Raw genomic sequence first — 19,991 nt, 5'->3', positions numbered from 1 at the left:
GTACTTGTACAACTAGGGGCCCTGGAGTTTCTAATCCGACGTCGTAGTATATTATGGTTGTTTAGTAGATGCTCCATTTCTGTAATGTTTTAAAGGAAGAACCATGTCTTATTTGCCATGGCGAGTTCTTTTAATTGAATGCTTGAATCAGTTGTCTCCCTGATCTGCAGAGTTGACTTGGTAGCTTGGTTCCTTTAGGCTTGATAGGCATGCTAGGGGATAAGGCACATAATTCACTGGTCAAATTAAAGTGTATCACTGTAAAATAACACTAACTGTCCATTTGATAAAGCACCAAACAGTTAATACAGTGCAGTCAGGATTAATTTGGGACATTTTTTAAATTTGAATTTTCTGAAAAAGCATTAGTAGCAATAACTGCTTTTAGTACTAATCTATTGTCATGAACATTGATTTTAGGCATTTCTCCAGAATCCAGTGGTAAGAAAGAAAATTATGCTTTTATGGCCAAAAAGGTTGAAAAAGCATATTCTTCAATTATGAAATCAGTTGTGCTTGTGAATGCCACTCCACAAGATTAGTTTTTGCGTGTGGGCAGTATGACCAAGTATGTGCATCATTCTTATTGCGGCAATGAGACTTTTTTTTATATCCAAATGACTCAGAGAAAAAAAGATCTGTTTGAACTGGAATATTTTCCACTATTTTATGTATTTTATTTTCTTGACTTAAGCACATCCCAATCTATTTATCTAATATATATATATATATATATATATATATATATATATATATATACTTGATTGCTTCATAGCGTGCCTGCTTTAAAATCTGCATTCATCAAGTCTAATCATTTAGATGTGAGATACAGTGAATTTACACCTACGCATAATGGAACATGAACACAGTTACTTCCCTCGCAAGTGCATTGTTCAGCTAACGACAGGGAACTGTTTTAAACAAACCAAAAGAATTACTGAAAAATGTTGCCATACCAACGATGCACAAATGTGTTTATGTTTAGACCCACAGAAAGATCAATTTAACACTTTATTTCACAGGTTTTACTATTCAGATTTACCATTAACTTTAACAGACTGATAGGCTTTAAGCTCCTATCTCTCTTTTTAATCTGGATACCAAGGGGATGGGAAAGTTTTTATAATATCATCTGAGGTTTTGGTTTTAATGAATAAGTAAACTATACAGGTATGAAAAAAACATCTCAATCCCCTAGAAGCACCATCTTGTAAGGAAATTAAACTTGGAAACAGGATATTTCTAGCAAATTGTGATCCCAATTAGAACCCTCTTATTTACTTTGCTGACCAAGACTGACCAGCCTAAAATATCCACAACTTAAGCCTACCTACCAAATCCTACCTAGAACCTCACTGCCCACCCTTGGCACACACAGGTCTAGGTAGCTAATGCTTCACTTGGCTGAGTGACGGACCTTTAAATGCTCGTACAGACCTTTAACTCTTGGAGTGGGGAGACCAATGGTCTCCCCAGGCCAAGTTCCGCATCAGGCGTTAAAGGTCTTTACAAGCGACTCTATTGGTCACTGGTACAGACCTTTAACTCCTGGAGCAGGTCCAGGCGGAGTTTCGCCATCAGAAGTTAAAAGTCTGTACGAGCGACTCTATTGGTCTCCAGCAGTGGGCTTGTCTGCCATCAACCAATGAAGAGCAGGTGCACTTCATTGGCTGATGGCAGAGGAGGCACCTGCCAGTGACCCATAGAGTTGCTCGTACGGACCTTTAAAATCCTGGCGCCAAAGCCCTTGCGTAGTGTGTACTGTGTTAACCCCACTTTAACCCCTTCTTTAAAAAAAATGAAGAATAAAAATGTACACGAATATTCGCCCAAACCGAGCACAGGAATGGGCGAATATTCGTGGAATGCAAAGATTTTTCCCCCCACGTAGGAGAACACGAATAGTTGGCCGGCGCCCAATTCTAGTCATTAGTATACACAGTGCTGTGATCTGACAGGTGCCCTCTAGAGGCTGCAACGTATATGACACCTATTAAATAATAATGTCCGAGCCAACAGGGTGGAAACAGCATCGGCTTAAGGTCAACATCTACCTCTGCTTGGAAATAGTGGAACATTGTATCTCTGACTTGCCATGCTGATAAGAGGTCTGACCTAGCCAATTACCATTAAAACCTCTGAGCCAACTACCCCTAGTACTAACATTTCACCAAAATGTACATGGAACAGCAACCATTTCCTTATGGATATTATTAACATATGCATTTAAACAAGCATCACCTGGAACCAGTGGGATATATGTAGAACAGAGGCTTCCATCAACTGAAGTAAGGGAGAGATATCACTAGTTATAACAAAATAGTGTTCCATTACTTTAATGTATAAAATACGTATAAAATAAGTATTACATTGGTTTGTGTAAAATAAAATTAATAGTTTGGCTTAGATATTGACCACCTAATCTTTTATCTTAATGTCCTAAAAACCTAGCTCCCCTCTTGAGATAATAGATAATGTTAGTCACATCTTGTAACATCTATAATTTGTATGTAAATTCACACAAGGTCTATAAAAAAGTTACAAATAAACATTTTAGATAAGAACATCACACTGTATGTTCACTAAGAGCCTTTATTAAGGTAAACACTATTTACAGAACAGATTTCCAGCCGTATTAATTTCCTTTAAAAGGATTTTGTTCTCGCAGTGTGAGAGTGCACACCGTTACCAAGTACTTCATTTCTGCACAGAATGTGCCTATTTTTACAGAGTATATGTTTCACATAAAAAGCTTTGTCACACTGGTTTTGTTGCCTTGACAACCAGATTTCTCTCCTCAAGTCCTGTACTGTTAGAAAAATCAAATGTTCCTCTATTGCCTTGCCTTGAACTGACTTCAACCTGAAAAATACTTATAAAACATTTCTGTAAAAATACAGAAACCCTTTTTTAATAATCTTTTGAAACCCTGTCAGCAGGGTAAAGGGTTAAACAGTAAGATGGGTAACAATATACAAACATAATGCAATTTGACAAAAGTCATCCAAAAGTACAATATATATTTGCTGTAGGCTAAGTTGCACAGTGTCTTATTCAATGCCAGAGATGCGTCACTTTGTTGATATTGATAATTATTAGCATTGATTGACTCATATTATGTTTTTCTATTATCTGCCCAATCCAGTCTCCCTCTCTTCTCTCCTTTTCCACCCTCTCTATCCGATTAAGAAATCATGAAATCTGTGAATAGCATGGTTTGTGAACACACATTGTAAATAAAAAATGAATCCATTGCTCCTTCAGTGGAATGCCAAGTACCTTTTTCTAAAGCAGCCTATAATATGATGGGTGCCTGTAATGTAAGTCAAGATTAGTTTAGCTCAGATGGAATTTTGTGGTGCGATTTCTAGCAGCGAATGGCCCTTATAAATTCTTCTTATTCTCCTTCTAATTAACATTTAAATACTTCCATTGTTAGTATCAGAATCCTACCATTAACACCTTCAGCACTACAAGGGTGAGCGCAGTATTACCTTGCAGTGCTTCAAGACAGAGAATAGCTTTTGCTGTGGTGCTGAAAGGGTTTATAAAAATGTAGCATGAAAGAAAGCTAAAATAAGGAACGTGATGCCTTTGTACATTGTTTGAAAATTCAGTGCAGAAAGATGAAATGATTCAATTGTAGTGCTATCTGGAAAACAGAAATACTGTAAAAATAACGAGACTAATCAAACGGGTGGAGGAATCCCTGCTTTTTAAAAGCCAAGTGCCATGGTTGCTGATTTATACCATTTACCAGCAACATATTTGGCCTAGGCCAAGGGCAGCAGTTCCCCCATCACAAAACTAGAAACCAGTTTGCCCTCTTGGCTAATCAGGCCCCCTGATGTGCCGTGGCTCCATAGGTTACAAGGGAGATCTCTGATTTCCCCATATGGGGCATTCACAGTATAGAGGCTGTGCCGAGCCCACACAGTCTTCGTAGACTACTTTAAAAGGCACTGCATGCTTAAAATCACAGAGACCTGGGTATATAATGACAGCATTGAGGGATGAGGTTATGGAGGGGGTGGCTTGGAGCACTAGATTGACGTTTGGAAAATTCCCTCTAGTGATACTTATTATGCTACTGGTATGTGAGGCCCTAGTTGCATTGTAACCCATGCTTGTTCTATATAAAATGTGTTACCAATATTTACAACAACAACAAAAAAACAGCAGATGCTACACAGAGGAGAGAGATAATGCAATGTTTAGTGAAATTTTACTTCACGTTGAGGAGGGTAGTATGTGGAACAGCAGATGTGATAGAGGTTCATACAGTGCAAAAATATAAACATGCATGGTACAGGCATAAGCTCAGGGGACAAAAAGGTGGGATATCTGGGGGCATAAAGCATATTAGGGGCAGAGTGGCATATCTGGGGGGCAGAGTGGCATATCAGGGGTTATAAAGCATATCTGGGTCACAGAGTGGCATATCAGGAGGCAGAGGGGCATATTTATAAGTAAGGTGCATTATGAATTAAGGGGGTCCTTAAAATGGCTATTGGTTTTCTGTTTGAATATAACATATGACCAAAAATGTATGCCTGTTCATTAGATAAAAGTGGAAAATTTACATTTTTGAAATTTTCATTTCCTGGAATCCGTGGCAGCACACAATGGGTTAACGTTTCCTCGTTCCCGTGGAATAGAAGATACACTCAAGCAATAGCACAGAGACAAGTAATAATTGATTAATTAATTAATTGGTGGTCCCTCCCACACATACCCTATAAAACCCGTTACCTAACAACAGACACCTGTATGGTATATAGCAGTGAAAATATTTATTGGGTGGGTATACTTGTGCTGCCACGGATTCCAGGAAATGAAAATTTCAAAAAAGGTAAATTTTCCACTTCCTGTTCATCCGTGGCAGCACACAATGGGACGAACCCAGCAGTGACAAAAAAATACAGGGTGGGAAATCACAAGCAGTTACATCATACTCGCTCCATGAATTACACTCTTGCCAAAGGCTGATCCTTGAGAGGATGCGACATCCAACCTGTAGTGTTTCATAAAGGTAGATGGAGAGGCCCATGTGGCCGCTTTACAGATTTGATCCATCGGTATGTGGTACCTCTCTGCCCACGATGCTGCCGTTGATCTTGTGGAATGAGCTTTTAGAGTTAGAGGAGACTGAATACCTTCCATGGTATAGCACATCTTGATGGTGTCTCTTAACCATCTGGCTAGAGTAGCTTTGCTTGCTCTTTTGCCCTTGTTTTGGCCTTGAAATTGAAGGAAGAGACCTTCCAGGAGGTGTAAATTGTCTTCTTGAGATGGTAGTACTGGAAGTATGATCTCCTGATTTAGATTCTCGGCTGACGGAACTTTAGGCAGATATCCCGGCATTGTTCTTAGAATCACTGCCTCTGGGAGTAACCTTAGATAAGGTTCCCTGCTAGATAACGCCTGGAGTTCACTGACTCGTCTAGCTGATGTGATGGCAACTAAGAAAATGGTTTTAAACGAAATGAACTTTAGAGAGGCCGAGTCCATCGGTTCAAAAGGTTGATCGCAGAGCTTTCTAAGCACTAGAGGAAGATCCCAGGTAGGGATGGGGTCATGATATGATGGCCTCAACTTGTTAAGCGCCTTAAAGAACCTAGAAACCAGGGGGGAGCCAACAAATGCTCCATTCAGTTGTGCATTAATTGCTGTCACCTGGACCTTCAATGTGTTCGGCTTTAATCCTTTGTTAAAGCCCTCTTGAAGAAACTGCAGCAGAGTAGGTATAGCTGTAGGAGACAATTCTTTTCTCGTACACCAATCTGAGTATAGTTTCCAAACTCTAGAATACACTCTCCTTGTGGCTGGTTTCCTGGACTCTAGCAGAGTGTTAACGACTTCATTAGAAAGACCTTGATCAATTAATGCTGACCTCTCATGTACCATGCCGTCAACTGCAGTCTGTTCAGGTCTGGGTGGAACATCCCTGATTGAAGAAGCAGATCCTTGGAGATCGGCAGCTTCCACAACACCCCGCTCGAAAGCGTCAATGCGAGCTGAAACCATGCCCGACGGGGCCAGTATGGGAGAATAGCGATTGCTCTGGCGTTCTCGGTCTGAATCTTCTTCAGTACCTTTGGAATGAGAGGGATAGGAGGGAATACATAAATGAAGATTAGATTCCAGTAGATTGATAGACGGTCTATGAAGGTCGGACTGTCTTTCCTCGATAGTGAGCAGAAGCAGGACAGCTTCGAGTTCTGGCGAGTAGCCATCGCGTCTAGCTCTGGCGTGCCCCATCTGGATGTTATAAGGGAGAAAACTCTGGAATTCAATTCCCACTCGCCTGGGAGCATGGTATTTCTGCTTAACCAGTCTGCTGCCACGTTCAACGACCCCTTGATATGGACAGCTGAGAGGGAGAGAAGATTGATTTCCGCCCACTCCATGATCTGGGCACACTCTCTTTCTGCAGCAACCTGCTCCTTGTTCCGCCTTGTTTGTTAATGTAGTATGCTGCCGGTAAATTGTCCGTCTGGACTTGGACTGCCCTGTGAAAGAGAAGGTCTTTGAAATGAAACAGTGCTAGCTTGATAGCTTTCAACTCTCTCAAGTTGGATGAGAGTCCGGTTTCCATTTCTGTTGGACCCAGGCTTCCATAGTGTGGGCTCCCCAGCCTTTCGCCGAGGCATCGGTAGTCAGGACTATGGGTTGGGAGGAAGCGAGAGACCTGCCGCTTAGAAATCTTTCTGGTGTCAACCACCATCCGAGATCCTTCTTCAGATGGACAGGGATTACCATCATGCCATCCAGGGTGTCCTGCTCCCTGTTCCATGATCCTAGGATATGATCTTGTAGCGACCTGATATTCGTGCTTCTTTCGCTGGAGAGAAGTCTCATAGACTGAGAATTTATGACAAAGCCTAGGTAAGTTATCTTTGTTGTGGGAAGAAGTTGCGATTTCTTGTAATTTATTAGAAAACCGTGATCCTGCAGAACCTGAATAGTAAGCTGCAAAATGGAGATCTTGTGTTTGCTTCGTTGGGGCTTTTATCAACCAGTCGTCGAGGTATGGGGTCACGTGTACCCCCTGAACTCTGAGGGCCGCTGACAGGATCACCGCTATCTTCGTGAAAATCCTCGGAGCCGATGTAATCCCAAAGGGAAGGCACGTAAATTGGAGGTGACGAATTCGCTGATGATCTCTGACTGCCAGGCGAAGGAATCTCCGATGGCTTCTCAGTACTGGAACATCGAGGTATGCGTCCTGTAAGTCTATGGAGGCTAGGTAGTCTCCTAGCTGGATGCTGAGAACTGCCGATTGGATAGATTCCATCCGGAACGTCTTTTTGACAAAAAACTGGTTGAGGTATGACCGGTCGATGACCAGCCTCCAATCCCCTCCTGACTTTGGAACAGCGAATACGGGTGAATAGTGACCTTTGCCTCTCTCGTGATATGGTACTTCCTCCAATGCGTTTTTCAGCACAAACTGATTGATGAGATGCGGAATAACAGGATTGGCGGTTCGGCTGATTAGAAACCTGTCTGGAGGTTTTTCTCTTAATTCCAGAGATTATCGTGGTCGTGACCCAGGCATCTGAGGATGTTTGAGACCAAATCGCAATAAAACTCTGCAGTCTGGCACCCACTGGTGGCCTGGCGTCATTGATCCGAGGTTTTAGGGGTGAACTGTTTCTTTCTGGAAGCACCCCCTTGAACTTGTCTTCCCTTGGTCTGCCTTTTCCTGTCTGACTGACGAAAGGGATACTGCCTTCTGGGTGATCTCCGAAATCTTCCCCTGAAAGGCTTGAAAGTGGGTTTCTTTCGAGATTGCGGGAAAGATGTACCCTTCTCTTCACTTAGAGACTTTAATATGTCTTCACAATAGAGATATTACTCATGATTTCTTGTCTTGGCACCCCCTCTTCCACATCCTGGGCAAGATGGGTTAGCCATATACGGAGAGCCCTGGCCACTGGTATAGAGGCTTCAGCCACCTTGGCAGAGGATGCTGCTGCCACATAGGTTTTCTTGCATAGTGAGTCTGCCTTCCTCTCCATTGGGTCTGGAAGCATGCATGACTCGTCAGAGGGAAAAAAAGACTTTTTAGCCAGTTTAGCTGCTGCAATATCCACTTTCGGTGGGTTCTCCCAGTGTGAACATGCCTCTGAATTCAATCTATAGATGGACTTGAACTTCGCCCCCGGATCTGTTCTTTTCTCGAGTTTCTCCCAATCCTTTTCACACCAATCAGAGATTAAGTGGTGCGCAGGAAACTCTTTACCTTAGTTACGGGGAAAATAAAATAGCTGTTCTCTAACAGGCTTGTTAGACACGTCTCTTTCCGACTCCAGTACACCCTTAATAGCCGAGATAAGCTTAGGCACTTTGTCCTTATGCAGTAAGTAAAGGTCATCTGGGGCTTCGTCATCTGAATCCTCAGAGTCTGATCGCACAGCGGCACTAGATTCCGTAGATCTGTGACTAACGGAAGGCTTGTATTTCTTCTTCCCTGTCATGGAGGATACCACTTCTTGGAAGTGCTAGTCAGTTGCTCTTTAAACCAGTCTAAGAACATCCCAGGCTCCCTCTGGGCTGGTTGTTCCGTAGACATGCATCCTGCACATTTATCCTTAGCCCAGGATTCAGGCAAGGGCTGGGAGCAATTCAAACAGGCAGTATGCCTGGACTTTCTCTTCCTTTTTCCCCCGGGACTGGACATCCTAAGAGGAAAGAGGAGACAGTAAATCACAATTAGAGTGAAACAACACAAAGTGGTAAGGGAAAGAGAGGGACTCCCAGTCCCAGTACCTGCCAACACTCTCGGATCTGCAGCCCCGGCTGAGTGTGAGCTCAGAATGGCTGCGGAAAGAAAACCTCCCGCCCGCAGATGGAGCTTTGCGCCTGCGCATAACAGCCCCCGCGCTCACCGATATCAGCCCGCGTCCTTATCCCTGCCGAACCGCTGGGAAGCTCAGACATGAGGGGACTGACCTACCTCCTGAACAGGAGAAGGGATCCTTGGCACACCCGATAATCACTCTGTGGTGAGCTGGCTGAGGGACCAGAAAAACTCCCGGTTTACGGCCGCATAAACACTCTGTTATAGGAACCGGGTGGTGAGCTGGCTGAGGGACCAGGAAAACTCCCGGTTTACGGCCGCATAAACACTCTCCTGCCCCAGGGACTAAGCAAACGCCCAGTATAGAGGCTACCTGTCTCTGTCTCTTCTTCTGTTCCTAGAAGAGAAAAAATACAGGTGTCTGTTGTTAGGTAACGGGTTTTATAGGGTATGTGTGGGAGGGACCACCAATTAATTAATCAATTATTACTTGTCTCTGTGCTATTGCTTGAGTGTATCTTCTATTCCAAGGGAACGAGGAAACGTTAACCCATTGTGTGCTGCCACGGATGAACAGGAATACTGTTTTACCATTCCACTAATGTGTATATTTCTTTAAAAATAATTTCTTCTTTAAAATAGCACCAAACTTTAAGGGTGTGGCCTATATTCGAGCCAATACGGTATATCACTAAAATATGGAAATATCGCTAAAATGCTAAAAAAAAAAATTATGGGAATATTGCTACATGCATATTGAGTAGCTCAATAAAATGCATTCTACAAGCATTTTATATACTTCACAATTTTATGATTCATGATCATATCATCCTGAGTCTTTGACATGGTTCCCCATATTCATGTCAAGCACCATGATAGCTCTTTGCGTCTTTCAATACTGGATAAAGCTCTCCTGTTTGCATATGGTTTGATCTGGATGAGGAGTAGGTTTATTTTTAAAATAGTTCCTAATAAGCAGTTTCAGGATACATCTAAATGTTATTATTACTGGATGGTCAGGAATGTCATGTGTAAGTACAAATAGGATGAAGATAAGATGGAAAGCTTATGTTTGTACGATCCCTTGCAAACACTGCCAATACCGTGTTTAAGAAGTTGCATGAGCCATTCAATTAGGGAACGACTTCAGATAAGTATTTTAGAAGCCAAAGCTTGGTCATGGTCAAGTAGTCAGCCTTCGGCATAACAGTCAGGAACAGGGAAATGTTCTAGCCAGAAAGTTGATCAAGTGGATCTGGAAACAGCACCAACACTGTCAGCGGTGCTCTTACGTGGATAAACAGACTCCAATGACAGGGGTGACGGTGCTGAATATGGTTCTTAGTAGCTGCAGGTGTACGTCCTAAAAGAATCAGCAGACGAGCACAGGATATGAAATAAAACCTGTCTGGGAAACTAATTTGTCCTCATAAAAGTGTGTCAATTGTCCACAATTGACCGGTTTTATAGTGGCAGCTTTTCATGCTATTTACTAGAAACTAATTTCAGTAATCACCACTACTTAACTGTGTCTTTAGAACAATTTATCAAGAATGCCAGTGCATCAGCTGCTATGTTTAATCCAGTTGACAATGCTGCGGCCAAAATAACAACCAATATAACCTAATCTGCTACCTGAAAATATGTTGTCTTTGGGTGAAAAATATTGAACCGATTACGTCTGCTGGAAAACAAACAGGTTGCTGATTTTTAGCCTCCAATAAAAACAATTATATATCTTCTTTTTTAATTGGATGATAAAGTAGAAATAAGGAAATGCAAATATAAGAACAGCAATGTTTTAAATAATTTTACTACCTAAGGGACATTATCGTAGCCTGGATATGCTACAGGAACGATAGTGTTAACTTTTTTATAGCCTGAGAATCCTGGTGACCCATTAACGAATCTTTCTGTAATATGATGACTGGATTATTTTTATTAATTATTTTTCAAGAAACTAATTTTCATCTATAACCCAATTAACAATCAAAACCACATCAGCTTGGGAAAAATTCTAGGAATTAGTATGAATGAGGATTTTGTCACTTTTACCTGCTAATTGGATAATTATCTTCATTACAAAGTATTTTGCTTGCTTTTCTACTGACCCCTAAAGCGATTGTTTAATGCCCTGATCTGATCCATGAAGTAGGTACAATACAAAAGTACTGTTGCATTATATATTAGACTTGTGCACGGCGGGCAAAATCAAAGTTTTGTTTCTGCCGCGTTCGTTGTTGGGCAACAAATTTTGTTTTTCGGTCCTTTTAGCTCGGACGAAATTCAGGGGCCTTTTTTGATTTGGAACAACATTCAGGTTCCGTTCCCAAACCCTTCTGGTCTCACCTTTCGTTGGCAGAATATAGGCACATGCAGCCCTGTTGAGCAGGACTGAATTTCCCCAATATTATATAGTATAATGACTGGTTTTGTCACCCATATTTATCAATGAAGAATCATAGATTATATGATATAATAAATATAATAAAAAAAATTAACTTGTCCATAAATTACAGGTACGGCTAGTAGCATAAAAAAGCAACTGTCTCAATCAACTAAACTCTACTCAGGAAAGGGGGGGAAATGTAGTCACTACAGCTTTTCCACCCCACAACACTACATTTTCTGCATTAAAATAAACTATTATTAATTAACTTGCAGTATGGTGGGTGAGCAAAGAGCATCAACCTCAGCCTCTGCTAAGCTGTCTCACACTCGAGCTCCCATCAGTCTGTAACCGATAAGTTAAAATGCTTGTCCCTTCCCTTTGTAAATATTGACTGGACAGAATGAAAAAAGTAAGAAAAAAACCCCACAGCCATAACAATCCCTTTTTTGGCAACTTCTTCAGTCTCTCCCACTTTACTTCATCAAAAAGTGCCAAGTGGCTTGTAATGGGGAGGCTATACATGGCCACAAATGGAAGAACCATGACAAATTATCGTTATCGTTGGCTTGTACGAAACAGGAATTTTTTGTTAAAGATTACGTTAGTATAAAAATGAATGCATATTATATATGTATTTGTTTGTATTTGTCCATTTATCTATATATTGTATATCTTGCTTATTAGTTTTATGAGTAGCCGTGAAACTAGTAGGTGACAATAGTTCGTAGGATGAAGAAATTCTGATGGTTGGGTTTAGAGACATTGTCCAGGCCATCTTCTATATATTTGATGGGCTTGTCTCAAGTTGAGTCATATTAATTCAAACTTTGTATTCTGTCGACTTCCTCAAAAATATGATATACCCATATGAGATGGGCACTCTGTCATAGATCTTCATGAATTAGCAGCACTCTGTGACCTGATTGCCCTTTTGCATTCAAAATAACAGAAGCTACTATTTAATGCTAAAGGAAATTGTGTTTTTAAATCTACTTTATTCTTTACTCATAAACTGTTGGAAAGATAATTTATTTAGGGCGTGGAGGGATTAGTTATGAAGCGTTGGTGTATAAAGGGTAGTTTATCATACATGGTGGACAGTCAATGTTATGCGTACCCATTCAGGCCGCAAAATGTTAACGTTAATGGCACTGGAATTCAAAAAAAGTCTGATAAGAGATATAACACAGCCGGATTGTGTAAATAAAGCTGGCAATCTATAACTTGTGTTTGGCACTTGAAATAAAACAGAATTATGCGGTGTTTAAAATAGGTTGGAATGGAGAAGCATTTAAAATGGGTTCTGGCTGCGCTGATATATCAGCAAAGCCAATTTAGATGTGTTGTAATTTTCTTTTACCATTCCGGTGTCTGGCTTAATTATATTAAAAATTGTGATTTTGCTATTTCATCCTTTCCTCTTTTTTTTCTCTAAAACTGTAACCACAATCTGCAATAGTCCTTGAAGGAGGAGATAGCCAACATAAAGCTATATAGATACCACTAAGCTAGAACGTCAGGTTAACGATCCTCAGTTTGTCGTTGGTTGTTCAATTGTTGACTGAAAACCATAAATGTTATAGTTCCGGAACCCCTGGAGATATTATTATTGGCTACCCCTGCTTCAAAGGAAAGTAAACAACCTATATACTGTACATGACTTATGGCATAAAGTCAGATACAGGCCAAGCTTACTTGTATGACAATAAATCCAATGGGATGTATACATTGTATTATTGTTATAAAGTCATCCCAGTACTGTGACACTAGGTTTACAATACTCACAATGTTTCTCTACTAAAGGACACTAAAAGAATGGGTATTTGTTATATATACATTTATTTTAGATATTTTGGGATGCATTTCAAGCTCAGAAATTTTTTTTTTGTAAGATAGTAATGAGGCCTTGTAAAGGATATTTTACGAAAGAAACAGAATGTAGAATAACTCTAGTTTATATTATAATCAAGTCTATATGGTAAATCTATCTTACCGTGTTGCTCAATCTTTCTTCAGTTATAATCGTGTTTGTAAAAATTAATAATAAATAAGTGGATTGCATTTACAAATGGTCATGTCACAGTAATTTGCAAATAGGATAGTTGGGTCACTGAACAATTGTGCATTTTATCCACTCAGTGGAAAAAGAATAAAATAATAAATTGGTTTTTGCATTAAAACGTTATCTTTGATCCATTCCCACCCAAAAGCACTTTGTGTTATATATATATATATATATATTTATTTATTTTGAGGATCATTAAATTATTAAAAATCATTGTGATGGTGTTTATGCATTTTCTATGATTTTCTATGCAGGGCATGGTATTGGCAGGATCATGCTTAAAAGTATCACAGTTTCCATAGAAACAAGCTACTGCTTTTTGTTCTAAGATGATCTAATATGCCTGCTAAATTGTAAATGGTATTCAGAAATTGTAAACAATATACTTGAATCTGTACTATTGATAAAACATTGAACCCAGAAATAAAAGAAACCGGAAAGATTACTCTGGCTTTACCATTTTCAGACATCAGGGCTGAATCTCTGGGACCTGAATATTGGTTTTTCTATAGCCTATTATGGGGAAATTCGGAGATTAAAAACCAGTGAAAATGTTATCTCAAGTAATTGAATCTTGCCATTATAAAGGTACAAAGCAATACAACAACCTGTTCTTTTTATTAAAGTTTTAAATGTTGAGTCCTGAGTTCTCATAGTAACAAACTGCATTTGGTTTGCTTCTGAACAGCGGCAGGTCCAGGGGGCAGCAGTTCCTCTAAACTAGGTTTTGCCTAGTGGCTCTGAAAATCAGAGCAGATTACTAGATGTTTGATCCATAGACAGGGAGAATGATGTTTGGTCCCCTGCTTTATTTGTGCCCAACATGCATCCGCATGAGTAATGCGGGGGCTAGTGCTGCCCCTGGAGAGCTCTGGACCAGGAACATAACCTAGTGAAAAAAACAAAGAAGAAAAAACAATGAACTATGAGAAATAACAAGAAAATGTAATGCAACCCTCTGCAAAATCATTCCAAGACAAAGCAAAGGTTAAAGCTTGGCAGCACCTTATATAAAAGACAATTCAAATGGCTTAGCGGCACAATGAGGTGTTAAAAATGTCTATGAAAAGAAAAATTGGTCTTCTTGATAGCCTTGCAATGCATTGAATTGATTTCCATTCTTTAATATTGCCCAAATGTTAAACTTGTGCAGCGGGGGGCATCCTACAAAATCAGAATTTATTGTTGGTAATATCCACTGAGGTACATTAAAAAAAGGTAATATACTCAAATAAGGTCTGTGAGAGACTTGAAGTATTTCTATAATTTCCCCAAACTTTTGGTTTAGTAATAATAAGTGGTCTTTACAGCAGGAACGAATGGGCAGACTAGATTTGACAGCAAAGCAAACCAATTGGCATTACATTCTATGCTTCTATAAACCTAGAAATATAAATAGCTGAGCAAAGATGCAAACTATTGTATTTCTTCCCTTTTTTTAAAGAAGAAAATTGTATCCCTCTAAAAGTAAGATCCATGTGCTCAAACTATGATTTGCATGTGTCTCTGCCCAGACTGAAGTAACCTTGTCTAAAGTGTTCCCCAAATGACTGATGACCAGAGATTAGTTTGGTACTCTATAGAATGCCCAAAAGTGCACAGTAAAATAATTCACCACTTGCCCATCTGATATTAAAGTGTTTAAGTAGCAACAGAAACACTTACAATTTAAATCAATTTATTGGAAACCTCGGAATGTTATTGAATGCCAGTGTAGATTAATATTTTACACTTAAATCCAACATTCATATTGTAAATATACATTTTAATTGCTTAAAAACTCTGATTTCTGGTAAACTCGCGAAATGATGCAGAAAACCCAACAGATCTACCTAATTTATGTACAGTGTCATGAGATGTATTCTCTGTCTACCATGTTGACACTATGGATTTGGGACTAAGGATGAGTCACTGCCTGAGACCTCTAAGATGTAGCGTGTATACCCCAAAGCATGCCTTTGCAGATGAGTTTGCAGAAGGGTTGCAGTATCTCACTGACTTCATTTTACAATATGAAACGCCAACCCTGGTAAGTTTCTCCTTGCGAAATGACAGAGCTACCCTGCATAATGCATAGCTAAATTGATGAGTGAGATTTTGAGAAATTTTACTTGGAAACTTAGCACTTGAGAAGTTCGCTTTGGTTGGTCCTTCAAAATACATAGACAGCCAGTGAGCTACTTGATCTGTGAATACACCTCACAGACGCTTAGACTAATCATCTTTGTTCATTCTTTGCGGTAATGTAGTAAACATAAAAATAATTATAGTGTATCTGTGACTCAATGTTTTTAAGGTGTGATGGAGTGCAGAGTTGTGGTATATGAATGGGTTGGCTAGCGGTATGGTGAGGATTTCATATGTGAGAATAAAATGTACCCTAAAGACATAATGCCGCCTGGGGTGAAGTTTAAAATGCCGCCCCCCCCCATTATCTACCCTTCCTCTGCCGCCCCCCCATTACACATTTGAAACAATAATGTCACTCAAGAACATTTGTTCTTTATAGTGGAAATGCAAACAAAAATCCATGTGATACACTTTCTAAGAAAATAATCCTTGTCTATATAGACAGAAAAGAACAAAGAAATGATAGCAGGTTCAAAACAGTTTTATTAGTAACACCAAAAACCCATATACTGGTTTGTATAAACACTTTATTAGTTTTGATGCACTATTCTATAAATATAGACAAGGGCAAATTAGCAATGGCAGACTCAAATATGGAGGATGATCAGTGATGCAGAGGGAGCCTCTTCATCTATCATCTATCTAAATCATATCTAAATATCAGGGATTCCGTCACACTATATGACCATATATTGCTTAGCCTGCCACTACGTCAAAGTACCCCAAGTTTGGCGAGGCCTACATTTTCACAGCTATATTGCTTACCAAGGAGCTGAATCAGTGATTTTATCCTAAATGAGGCTAGCAAGCAATTTAATGCCTTCTATTATGCATTAAATTAGGAACCTGTGTGGTAGGCTTCTCATACCTAAGGTTCGGTCAAAATCTGCAAATATGCACAGCAAAAAAAAGATTGCTACTAGAATAAGAATGACCAATCAATACACCAAACAAAGCAAGAATACAGCACATATCCAGAAAACACTATTCAAAAACTCCTATCTAAGGCATAAATATTGGGAATCCCATCACGTTATATGGCTATATATTGCTTAGCCCACCACTATCACAAGGTCATACACAGATGGACCAACTGCACAGTACTGGAATATAACCCAAAGAATAATCACAGTCCAAGCCAAAGGTAGAAATCAGGATAATTACAATCAGATAAGGTACAAAGGGCAAAAACGTGAACAAAGTCGGCATACAAGGCAAGGCAAGGCAAGGCAAGGCAAGGGGTCAAAACCAGGTAATACACAGAGCAACACTACTGCAAGGCCAGGAAGTACAATGCTCCAGCAAGGGAGCCTTGGAGCATCCCCTGGTTATAAAGGCCCTTAATTACCTGACAGGCCTCAGGTGTGACAGGAACCAGTAACAAACTGGACATGGACACTGGGAAGAGAGGAAGCCAAGCGACCACAGAGCCCCCTGGTGTCGACACTTGTAGGTGAATGGTCAGACATGCTCAGGGTTACTCATTCAAGTCCTATGGTGTCTTACAGATATATCAACCAACTGATCTACTTGTTTATAAACCCTACTTTGGTTTTGTCACTCTACATAGATTTCTCATGGGAACCATTAGTGTTGGTGGCATATAGTTTTTAAAATAAAGTTCATTGTTGCATCATAAGCCAGTCCAGTGATGGAAATAGATTGCATGCTATGTTATGATTGGCTGTCTGCAAACACGCCCCTGCAAAGGATAGTCTAATATGAGTCCTATGGGAAATAATTATAAGTATATATACTACCACATATGGGGACTTACACAAATAAGGATTGTACTCTAGTAATCACTGAACTACAATCTGTTGTCCCACAGAGGAGATTATTATATTGCTGTTATTCATTCAGTTGGGTGCTCTGGGAAATGTATTACCCCCGCAAAAATGAATACAATACTTGACAAGCAATTGTTAAAGCAAGTGCTGATGATTAATATACAATATCAAGAAGATGTTTTCTTCAGCTCAAGACACTGCATCCTATAGGCCTCCTACTATTCATCACATATTAGTTCATGTCTGTACTGTGGTCTCTACTGTGGGGCATGTCATTTTGCTACAGTGTAGTTTTGCGTTTGAGGGCTGGTAAATTATTATTTATTAAATACCCAGGGAATTGAGAATAAACATAATGTGTCCATGTTTTTAGTTTTTTTTACATTTTTTCTTGTTTAAAAAAAGTGCACTTACAGTCAGGTTGGAGGATATAAAGCCCCCTATTTGCATCCTTATATCTGTACCTAATACCCTATACAGTTGTATTATTCTCCGTATGACCTATTCATGGGCTGATCTATGGCAAAAAAAATCAACTCCATATAGGAAACAGGATATATAGGGTATTCATGCCAACATTGGTATTTCTAGGTAGGGTGTATATTATTACAGACTCAGATTCGCTTGTGGCCCACAGCATGATCCTTTTAGCCATGTATCTGCCTCTCACGCTCCCATGAAATAACATGATGGACTGAAAATGGTTTTAGATTTTTGTTTCCCATTCTCTGGACTGTATTTTTGTCATTTTGATATTCATTAATATACTGTATATTGTAAATATCCATATAAAGATTGTTTAACACATTCGGGGAAAGAACAAAAATTATAATGTTTCTTAGAATACAATGGCCATGAAAGTATGACATTGTGTACCTTTTGTAGTTACCGGTATATCGTATGCTAGTCAATCTGTTAAATTAAAAAGGCAAAATGTATGAATTTCAGGTCATTCTTTATTTATATGTCATTTACGTACAGATACAAATTACAATTGTACCCACTTTTAAGCATGGAAACTTTTCAGTTTATTTTTTTTATCTATGTGTTACAGAAAAAGTGTAAAAACCAGGCAGCTAACAACAAAGTGTGAAACACAATATTGGGAAAGTGTGATATAAGAACTTTAGGTCATAGTGTGCCTAGGTATTATATACAAGGCAAGATTATGATTAACACAGTCTGCATTTGCTGTTAGTATGCTACTTTGTACCATTAACCCTCAATGGATCAATGATTATTAAAATAAACTCTGGTTTAACTAAAATGCATATTGGAGTAGGTTTTGCATTGACTATGGCACACCGTACTGCATGCAAATTGATGCATGTATTTGTAAATTGAGACTTTTGGCCTATTTTCCTCCTGCCCTATCTGCTCCTACTGTAGCTCAATGCAAGTTGAGCCTCATTGAAACTCAGTTTTCTGTTATGATTTAATGTAATTTAGGAAAACCTCTCTATGGAAGGTTAATACTGCTGTACCTTGTCAGGCAGAAGTGAACTAAATAGGGACATGCACCCCTTCTGCAATCCTTCCAAATAATATTAACACTTAGCAACAAAATCACTCTTGGAAACACTAAATAGCATAGTAACCAGGGCCGGCCTTTGGGGTGTGCGAGCTGTGCAGGGTGCCATGGCAGCAGGGACGCCATGCGGCCATCCCATCACCAAGGCCAGGGCCGCACCAAGGCGGGTGCACGAGGTGCACAGCACCCAGGCGGCAGGGAGAGGGGGAAAGAGAGGGGTGCCGAGTGGTCGCTCATGAAAAAGGTTTCAGTAACCGCTCAGCCCTTTGTCTCCTGCGCAAGGCCTTGATCGAGGTGCAGTGCTTCATGATATCCCGACACTCAGCGGTGAAGCTGCGTGTGCCGCGGCAGGGCAGCAAGACTGGGGACTCGCGCTCCCACCACAGGACTTCATTAGGGTAAGTGAACTGTAAAAGAAGGGTAGATAGTATGAAGGGGGGGTAGATAGTGAGAACTTGGGGAAATGGGGTATATAGTGAGTAGGGGGAGGAGAGGGTAGATAGTAGGGGAAGCAGAGAGGTAGACAGTAAGTAGGGCAGGAGAGGAAGGTGAGAAGGGAAGGAGAGGGAGTAGATAGTGAGAAGGGTAGTAGAGGGGGTAGACAGTGAGTAGGGGAGGAGAGGGGATAAATAGTGAGAAGGAGGATGAGTGAATGAGTGAGAGCAAATGTTGTTTACATGTGTTGTGTATTTGATCTATACCTGAACTACAGAGAGGAAGGAAAAGAGAGATGTGGCTTAGTAAATCAGGGGACAAAGGGACATATGGGGAAGAATATGGGAGAGAGGAGCTTTCAAATTCATGGTAGGGTCAGAAGGAAGAAGATTGCACTGATTTTCACAGTCTTCCCCTAATCTGCAGTCAGTGTGGCAAATCTTTTTTTTGTTGTTGTGGGAGCGGAGGGAGTGATTGCATGCTAGGATGCATGGAGGGGGTGCAAAAGGAAATAATTGCATAGAGATCACAGTGTGATCGGTGCAGGGGGATCGCAGGGAGGAGAGTGAGAAACCATGTTTCTCACTTTCCTCCCATGCTGAAAAACAAATCAGCAAAAATAAAATAAAAATTGTTAGTGATTTAAAAAAATAAATAAAAAAAATCACTAAAATAAAACAATAAATAACAATTAAAAAACAATAAAGTGAGCTAAGTGATGGCATTGTGACATCACTGGCATTAATAACATGTTCAAGAGGTCCCTAAGAGGACCTCTAACCATACTGCACTGATAACAGTGCATTTTTTTAAAAAAATACAAAAAAATAAAATACAAGAAT

This window comes from Spea bombifrons, chromosome 1 (assembly GCF_027358695.1).
Source record: "Spea bombifrons isolate aSpeBom1 chromosome 1, aSpeBom1.2.pri, whole genome shotgun sequence".
NCBI lineage: Eukaryota > Metazoa > Chordata > Amphibia > Anura > Pelobatidae > Spea > Spea bombifrons.
This window is presented reverse-complemented; position numbering follows the sequence as displayed.